At 46.4% G+C, this 10,001-nt stretch overlaps 1 pseudogene; it reads left to right on the top strand.

The window, feature by feature from the left end:
• Nucleotides 1-206: 206 nt before the first annotated feature.
• Nucleotides 207-3,415, top strand: LOC145540417 (high mobility group protein B1 pseudogene; annotated as a pseudogene).
• The last annotated feature ends 6,586 nt before the right edge of the window (nt 3,416-10,001 follow it).

Raw genomic sequence — 10,001 nt, 5'->3', positions numbered from 1 at the left:
AGTAGAAAGGACGAAGTGAGTTCACATAGATATAAGTGCTCGCGAGCTTTCACCCCTCTTGCTGTACTTGGTCCATTCTCCTGCTTTTAAGCAGTCAGAGGCACACTGGGGCTGTTAACTGGTCAGACCTCCATAGTAAGAGTTTCCATTCCCTCAGCCGAAACTGGGTGGATGGAGCTGTCCAAGGAGTCCTGTGCTCAGGCGCCATGCCAACACTGGCACTGAACCGGGCACAGACCCCGGCCTGTGCGTTCCTGGGAGGTAGCGCCCCAGACCGTGGCTCCTCTAGAATTCAACAAACCCTCGAAGGGGAGGGCAGGAAGGCGTCCAGAGGCCCGACCCCCACGTCCCTGCATTTTCTGAAGTTTCCCCTTTGAACACGTTCCTTTATTTATTGGGCCTCATTTAACCTCAGCCATGTCCTCCTGGGATCATTTATTTGGTAACTGTCATTCAGCCTGCTCTGGTATTAACCTCATAATCCTATTGATTTCCTCCAAGCTAGTTGGGGGCTTTCTCGACTTCTTCCCGGGGCTGGTAGGGGCTGATTCCCAGTTCTGGTCATTACCGAGGAAGAGGCCCCAGATGGGAAAGGGCTTGCCTGGAGGACCATCTAGGGGCTCCTGGTTCCCACCTTGGCCCCTTCCAGGCTCGGAGAGACAGATTGGTGAGGCCTCAGATGCTTAAGTGGGAGGTAAAAGCAGCTGAGCACCCACCAACCCTAGTCAGGAGTTCCCTGACTGGCTACTGAGGTCGTCTTTCAGCTCCAAAGGCCGCGCTTCACCAATCGCAGCTTCGCTTGGTCAGGAGCCCCGGCCCCGTCCGCCATCTTGGACTCTGGAGGGATTAGGGGCCCAATCACTGCGGTGGAAGCGGGGAGGTGGGGCCGAGTCGGCAGCTCGCGCCCACGTGGCCGTGGGCCTGCGCCTTCCCGCCACCTGCGGCCGGAGCCTGGCCCCTGTCGAGCTGCAGCTGCAGCTCGCAGACACCACCCCTGCCCGTCGCCAGGGGATTAGTGTCCGTCTGCCGTTTGGGATCGCCTCAGTGGGGGTTGTCCCAGCCCAGCCCAGGGCCTGCCTTTTGCCCTTCCCCACAACCACTCTCTCAAGGGCCCAACCTGGGCGGAAGGGATTGTGTTGGGGATCCAACAGCCTGGGGTGCTGATCTCGCCCAGAGTGGAGGTGTGGGGTGACAGGAGACCCCCCTCCCCACCAAGCCTGAGCCACATGTGCTGGGAAGTTCATTTCCCCTTGTTTTGCAGAACGGGCTCAGGGATTGACCCCAGGAGTGACCCCAGTGTCAGGAGGCATTAATGATCTCCATACGGGCAATAAACAGGCAGACCGGCTGGTTTGGTGTGGAGGTGCCCTGGAATGGGGCCGCCTTATTAGCCTCACATTCGCTCAAGGGTAGAGGCTTAATTAGCAAGGGCTCCCTCCCCCAAACATCCTTGAGCTCCTTGGGTACATGGTTGGAGACACTGGAGCTCTCTGGCTGGCTCCTCTGCTCCTTGTAGGGCTCCTCTGCTCCTTGTAGGCCTCCTCAGGAGACAACCTCTTCAGGGATCAGCTTAGCCATTTGGCCACTTCCAACAGGAATTCTTGCTTGCTCCTGGTAAAGTCTCTCTTCTTTTAAAAAGCCTCCACAGGCCAAATCCACACGTTCTGAGTCACCTCACTTTTTTGTCTATAAGAACCCAGGAACAAGAAGACCTTCCTCTTCTTTAACTCAACTCTCCCTAAGTCCTATTTTCCCAAAGAGCAAGGGGACTAAGTAGGTGGTTACCAGCCTTTTGGAGGGTGAGGGGCAGTCTTTAGCAACTGCCTAGACTATGAAAAACACAATCTGATTTGTCATATTTCCCTCCAAATGTGTTTCCATCAGGTTGGTTACTTGTTCTAGATGCGTGACTCCCACCCAGTCTAGTGGGAGAGACAGCCTTGTAAACAAATGCCCAGTAATAAAAGGGGCTCCGGGCTATGATCTATTTCCATGTTAAATGCGAAGAGAGTACAAAAGAGGGGATAACTAAGTCATCCTTCCTTGTTCCACGAGGTTCCATGAGGAGATGACATCTGAGTCCATCTTTGAAAGATGAATATGTGTAGGATCCTGAGACGTAGAGGATGTGGAAAGGAAGTCCCAGGAGAGTGGAAGGGCAAATATTGGGTTGGCCAAAAAATTTGTTCGTGTTTTTCCTAACCATCTTATGAAACCCCCTAACAAACTTTTTGGCCAACCCAATACAAAAGTTTGGGGGCTTTCCTGATGGCCCAGTCGGTAAAGAATCCACCTACAGTGCAGGAGACATAGGAGATGCTACTTCGATCCCAGGATTGGGAAGATCCCCTGGAGAAGGAAATGGCAACCCACTCCAGTATTCTTGCCTGGGAAATCCCTGGCGGGCTACAGTCCATGGGGTCTCAAAGAGTCGGACACAACTGAGTGACTAAGCACGCATAATACAAAGGCTCGAAGGGCATGTTTGAGGAGCACCATAACTGCAGTGGTAGAAAATGAAGCTTTGTAGAAAGGTACGGTTGGGGAACAGCCTTGTAAACCTTGTTAATTACTCTAGTTGGTGATTGCAGGACATTGAGCTCCTCAGAGACAGGGCAAATGAGAGCTCAACATGTACTGAGTGACTCAGCCTTGCTGAGGAAAAATAATTAAACATGAGCAAGGAAAGCCTAAGAAACTGTGAGGCAAATTGTCATCATATGCATTCTTTGTGCAGACTTGCCAATTTGCACAAGAAGGGAAGTCCCTGGCGGTCCAGTGGTTAAGGACTATTCACCTTCCAATGCAAGGGGTGCAAGTTTGATCCCTGGTTGGGGAGCTATGATCCCACATGACTTATGGCCAAAAAAACCAAAAGATAAAACAGAACTAATATTGTAACAAATTCAATAAAGACATTAAAAATGGTTCACATTAAAAAAAAAAATCTTAAAAAAAAAAAAGAAAAGCACAAGAAGAAACACCCAGGTGCTTTAGTCAGTTTCTTGGAGTTTTCAATAGACCATGTCTATCAGGAGAAAGAAAAATTTGAAGATGTGGCAAAGGCAGACAAAACTCGTTGTGAAAGAGACATGAAAACCTGTATTTCTCTTAAAGGGGAAACAGAAAAAAAAGTTCAAGGGTACCCAAGAGGCTTCCTTCAGCCTTTTTCTTATTTTATTCTGAGTTTGACCCCAAATTCAAAGGAGAGCATCTGGGCCTAGCCATTGGTGATGTTGCAGAGAACCTGGGAGAGATGAGGAATAACACTGCAGCAGATGACAAGCAAGCAGCCTTATAAAAAGAAGGCTGAAGGGAAAATATGGACAGGATATTAGTGTCTACTGAGCCAAAGGAAGCTGATATAGCAAAAAAGAGAGTCATAAAGGCTGAAAAGAAAACAAGAAAAGATTAAAAGGGGGAGGAGGAGAAAGAGGAAGAAGATGATGATGAATAAGTTGGTTCTATTCAAGTTTTTTTTTTTTCCTTGCAACGGATAAGGAAATGGCAACCCACTCCAGTATTCTTGCCTGGAGAATCCCATGGACAGAGGAGCCTGGCGGGCTACAGTCCATGGGGTCACAAAGAGTTGGACACAGTTGAGTAATAAAGCATTTAACTCCCTCATACAAAACTCCTCTTTAAGAAACAACTGAAATGTAAGGCTGTGTAAGATTTGTTTTTACACTGTGCAGTGTCTTTTTTTTTTTTCCTATAGTTACACTGCCAAATGTGTCTTTAGCTAACTCTGTCCTGGTGGTATTTTCAATGGCTGCTAACCTGATACAGTGTGAGGGTTATAAATTGGTATGGAAATTTAAAGTAGATTCTTGTTGGGCTTCCCTGGTGGTCCAGTGGTTAAGACTGCACTTCCGCTGCAGGGGGCACAGTTTCAACCCCTGGTCAGGGAACTAAGATTCCACATGTCTTGTGGCCAATAATAAATAAGTAAAAAATAAAAAGTACTTAAAAGTAAAATAGGCTCTTGTTGGTGCACCACACAAATTAATTATATATGAGGATGGTAGTCTTTTCATCTTCAATCGTCTTTGATGCAGTTTATATTAATACAAAATAATTGTTGTTCTGCTACTGAATACCACTCTGTAACTGCAAAAACAAAATGTTGCAGCAATTTTGTTGACCATCTGAATTCCTCTAAGTAAATACAATTTAAAAAATCAGTATTGTTGTCCTTTTCCTAGGTCTGAAACTTTTCTTATTGAGAGGAAGCTTGTCTTTTGCCTTCACCCATTTTGGATCACATAAATTATTACCGTGTTTATCTTTTCAATACAGTTAGCTGATCAAAAGCTATTGTCTACACACCTTGTATGCTGCTAAGTCACTTCAGTTGTGTCCGACTTTGTGCGACCCCACAGACGGCAGCCCACCAGGCTCCCCCATCCCTGGGATTCTCCAGGCAAGAACACTGGAGTGGGTTGCCATTTCCTTCTCCAATGCATGAAAGTGAAAAGTGAAAGTGAAGTTGCTCAGATGATGAGGGTAATAAAAGTTGAATTGAGACCAAAAAAACCCCATAACTCCCTCCCCCAAACCCAAGCCAAAACCCAAGCAGAAACAACAGCAAAAAACTTTATTGAAGGGCAATGGGTAGACATGAAGGGTTTTAGGCAGGAAACAGAACTGGACTGATCAGATTTGTGTTTTAGAATGTGATTGCTGGTAGGGTGGGTAGATTTAGGGGTGAGGAATGGTAACAAGGATACCAGTTATGAAGGCAGGGAAATTATTCAAAAGATGTTTAGAAGACGTGTAGTAGGAAAGAGGCTGGAGTTTAGATGTCTCTGGGTAGGAATATGATAGACATTTGTGATTTTGTACCCAAAGGGTTGACTCTCCTTTTTCAGGTTCAGAACCCCAGTTTCATTGTAGAGGAAAGAGTCATTGTCATTGGGTAGAGTTGGATGAGAAGAGTTTCAGTGAAGGAGCTCTGCCCAGCCCCAGCCAAGACATTAGATGGTCTCTTCCTAGAATTCTAATCTTGAGCATCAAGGAAGAAAGAACAGAGGCAAAGGAATTGAATCATCCTGTTTGGGCCTCAGCTTCCTTACCAGTACAGTTCATTTAAGATTCAACAAACGGACTTCCCTGGTAGTCCAGTGGTTAATGCTCTGCCCTTCCACTGCATGGGGTGTGAGTTTGATTGCTGGTATAGGAACTAAGATCCCATACGCTGTGTGGCACAGCCAAAAATGATAATAATAAAATTCAACAAATACTACCTGGTGAATAACATTCTTCTTTTATTTTATTGAAGTACAGTTGTCTTACGATGTTGTGTTTATTTCTACTGTGTAGCAAAATGATTCAGTTATATGGTGTATATGCATGCGTGTATGCTCGATTGTTCAGTCATGTCTCTTTGTGACCCTATGAACTGTAGCCTGCCAGGCTCCTCTGTTCAGGGGATTTTCCAGACAAGCTTACTGGAGTGAGTTGCCACTTCCTTCTCCAGGGAATCGTCCCAGACCAGGGATCAAACCCACGTCTCCTGTGAATTCTTTACCACTGAGCCACAGGGCAGTTTTTAATCCTTCCTGACCCAGAGATCAAACTCATGTCTCCTGCATCTCCTGCATTGCAGGTGGGTTCTTTACCACCGAGGCATTGGGGAAGCCTGTGTGTGTGTGTGTGTGTGTGTGTATTATTTTTCATAGTCTTTTCCATTATGGTTTCTCACAGGATATTGAATATATTTCCTTGTGATATACAGTAGGACCTTGTTCTTTATCCATTCTATATGACATATTAATAGCTTGTATCTGCTCATCTCAAACTCCCAATCCATCCCTCCCCACCCTCCTTTGCCCTTGGCAGCATGGTAGGTAACATTCCTATTCTACATTCTCCAGTCTTCATGCCCTGAAGGAGCCATTCACCTGCACCCACTGCTCAGCTCCCTACAGCTGCTCCTACCTCGGTCACTTCTGAGCCTGGATTTTGAGCCTTCCTTTCGAGTTGATGAGTTGCTTCATCCTTCCAATAAATCCCCTCTCTCTGCTTAAGCCAGCCAGGTTCATTTCAACAACTCCGAAAACAGAACCCTATCTGGTTGTGATGACATTGAGAGAAGAGGCAGTGGGTAGGGGCAGAGGTGACTTTAGTTTTAGTTGTGCCAGGACTGTAGTTGGAAGGACGGGGGACTGAAGATTCGGAACCCATCAGTGCATGGTGGGGAGTCACACTGTAGCTGAGAAAACCACTAAGGGAGAATTCTTTAAAAGAAAAAAGAAAAGAAAAGAAGGAGACCAAGAAGAGAACTGGAGGGTGTGGAAAAGAAGATAGGAAACTGGCTGGGACTCAAACCCAGCCAAAATCCACAGTACCTACTTTCAGGACCTAATGAAGCTTGGGTTCTTGATGTCTCATTGCAGAAAGAATTCAGTGAGAGACAAAGTGATAGGTAAGAAGTGGGTTTATTCAGATACAGCGAGAAGCACAGTCCACAGACAGAGTGTGGACCATCACAGAGGGCGAATGCGGCCCAGAAATTTGGTGGGGTTAGTTTTTATAGACTGGGTAATTTCATATGCTAATGAGTGGGAGGATTATTCCAACTATTTTGGGGAAAGGGCAGAGATTTCGAGGATTTGGGCCACCGCCCACTCCTTGGTCTTTTAACAGTGCCTTGGAACTGTCATGGCACCTCTGGGTGTGTCATTTCACTTGCTGATTGAGGATCAAGGCCTGGTCTTGTCTGCCAACTTAGTCCCATTTGATTCTAATCGGTTTACGGTGTGTCCTTGGGCTATGTCAGTCTTTCAAAAGTTGTGCCGTGCCCCTTTCCCTCCTGTTACAGAATCAATTGAAGGGTTGGCCAAGAAGCAGTGTGGTCCTGGCAGAAAAAGAACTTTTTTGAGCAAGGAAGAGGTCAGTATAGTGTAAAATACTGGCAAGAGTGTCACAGAGGAGAATAAATGACTGGGGACGTTAGAAAGAGCAGATGGAGAGTAAGGGAGAGAAGAGTCAACCTCCCTCCAGACTGTTGGAGGCTCAGATGAGCTGGCTGCGGTGAATTGGGGTGGGGTAGGGCCCACCAAATGAGAAGCTGGTACTCTGGTTTCCTGGGAGCTTCTGGAAAGATCAATTTAGTGTGTGCCTCCTGTATCATCCTTCCCTCTTGTGGACATTGACAAAAATTTGCCAGTAAGTCCTCACACCCCACTGGACCCCTCCCCTACCCGGAGGGCCTGTCCTGGGGAACTCTGTCTCAGACTCATGGAGGAGCCTAGGGCCCAGCTGAGAAGCTGGAGACAGTCTGCCGTGGTCCTGGCTCCCTGCAGCAGACTCTCCTTCACAACCTGCCCTTCCACCTCATGCGGCTACCATCCAGACTCAACCAGCTGACAGTAAAGCCTCCAAGACTAACTCCAAATCCCCACCCCACCCCGCTTCTCAGACCCCAAAGTCCCCTGAACACAGCTGTCGGACGGCCAGCACCCCTTCTCTCCTCTGACTTCCTGCCTATGCGCACACTTGACAGTTTCCATACCTGAGCTGGCAATAACCCTGAGGAGTAGAAACAGAGGCAGTGGGATCATCACGCCCTTTTTATAAATAAGGAAACTGAGGCTCAGGGAAGTAAAGAGATCTTCCTAAAGTCACACAAATAGGAAGTGGCCTGTGCAGACTTCTGGAGTCCAGTGGCTTCTAGAAGCCAGGCCCTGGAATCTAGAAGCCAAGTGCCGTGTCGCCTCTCTGCCGGCACAGGACAGGCTGTTGGCTTCTGCAGTTTGACCAGAGGTGCTCTGGGGGCGTCCTGGGTGCAGCGGTCAAGAGTTTGGCCTCTGGACTCACGTGCCTTGGATATTACCTTGGGTAACTTAGCCTCCCTGGCTGGGTCTGTTTCCTCATCTGTAAAATGAGCAAATAAAAAAGAAAGAAAGTGAAAGTGTTAGTCTCTCACTTGTATCTCTGTGTCAGTCTGCGGACTGTAGCCTGCCAGGCTCCTCTGTCCCTGGAATTCTCCAGGCAAGAATACTGGAATGGGTTGCCACTCCCTTCTCCAGGGGATCTTCTCCACCCAGAGATCAAACCTGGGTCTCCTGCATTGCAGGTGGATTCTTTACTGTCTGAACCACCAGGGAAGCCGTAAATGAGCAAAATAATACCCATTTATGTCATCAGATCATTAAATAGTTGGAAAACATTTAGAACACTACATAGTAAATAGATTTACTTGAAAGAAAATCAGTGAACCCAGTGATTTAGGCAGGATAGCACTTGGTTGAAAAAGACTAGATCCAATCACTCATGGTCCCTTGCTACTGCTTTAGAGTCAAGTATCTGCCTTATAGGAAATCTGCCAGTCACAGCAGGCTGCGAGGAAACGGAAGAGTTAACCACTGTCAACATTCTACTATATTCCCTTCACTTCTTTCTTTCTTAAATTTTTTTTTTAAATGTATTAAATTTTAATGAAATAGACCTAGAAAAGTCAGTCATCAGCTTTTCAGATGAGGGTCATTTTGATGAACCGTTGAGCGCCTTTTGTGCCTATATAAGGTGTCTGGGTTTGTTTTTTTTTTTTATGTTTTCAGGGTTTTATCCCCTTTCCAATTAATATTGTGCTCTTGGCTACTTGTAACAGCAAAGGGTGGGAGCAACAGAAATGTTACTTAATCATGACCACTTACCAAATTGTATGAGTGGTGTGATCCAAGTTTTATAAAAAATTAGTTACTTCTCAGCAGGGGTACATGGGAAGGTGTGACCAGTAGTTGCCCCAGGGAAGATAGGGATGTGGGTGTTCTACTTTGTTCTTTTGTGGGTTATGTTTTCCTTTGGCTCATCTGTAAGTTTTTCTATAATGAGTACGTATTGCTATTTTTATTACAAAAATAGAAATAAGAACAATAATGATAGCTTTAAACGCTTACCGTATGCCAGTGTATTAAATCCCTGATACTGGCTTCCCAGGTGGCGCTAGGGGTAAAGAATCTGCCTGCCAATATAAGAAATGCAAGAGACTAGGATTTGATCCTCGGGTTGGAAAGATTCCCTGGAGGAGGAAATGGCTATCTGCTTCAATATTCTTGCTGGAAAAATTCTATGAACAGAGGAGCCTGGCGGGCTACAGTCCATGGGATTGCAAAGAGACAAGACTGAGCAACCAAGCATGCACGTGCACGTCTCCATTAGCTCATTACATTAAGTAAACTATGAATTCCCTAAGGGGGTGCATCAGCATAATGTAGACACTGTTATCCACTTTTTAAAATAAACTTTTATTTCAGAATAGATTTATAGAAAAGTTGCAATAGGAGTTCCCCCGTGGCCTAGTGGCTAGGATTCCAGGCTTTCACCGCTGTGACCCGGCTTCAATCCCTGGTCAGGAAACCGAGATCCTGTAAGTCACCCAGCGAGGTCAGAAAAACAAAGTCGCAAAGATGGACATCCCAGATAGCTCACCTCCAGCCTCCCCTACTGTTAATATCTTACACTGCACGAATATGGTATATTTGTCCCAAATAGCGAATGAATGTTATGCATTGTTAACCAAATAAAGGCTACCCTTACTTGATTCAGATTTCCTTAGCTTTTGCTTCCTGTACTTTTTCTGCTCCGGGATCCCATCCAGCATATCACATCACATTTAGTCATCATCTCTCCTGAGGCTCCTCTTGGCTGAGACAGTCCAGCTCTCCCTGTGCTTGACAACCTGACAGTTTTAAAGACTGTGTGTGCTAAGTCACTTCAGTCGTGTCCGACTCTTTGAGACTCCATGGACTGTGGCCCTCAGGCTCCTCTGTCCATGGGATTCTCCAGGCAAGAGTACTGGAGTGGGTTGCCATGCCTCCCTCCAGGGGATCTTCCCAATCCAGGGATCAAACCCGCATCTCTTAACGTCTCCTGCATTGACAGGTGGAATTCTTTAAAACTAGCGCCACCACTGGTCAGGTATGTGGAGACTGCCCTTTGATTGGGGTTTGTCTCATGATTAGACTAGGGTTATGGATTTGAGGGAGGAAACCCTC

This window comes from Giraffa tippelskirchi, chromosome 3 (genome assembly GCF_054371585.1).
Source record: "Giraffa tippelskirchi isolate mGirTip1 chromosome 3, T2T-mGirTip1v1.2.pri, whole genome shotgun sequence".
NCBI classification, from domain to species: Eukaryota; Metazoa; Chordata; class Mammalia; order Artiodactyla; family Giraffidae; genus Giraffa; species Giraffa tippelskirchi.
The sequence above is the reverse complement of the archived record's forward strand: the minus strand, read 5'-3'. Positions and strand labels throughout refer to the sequence as shown.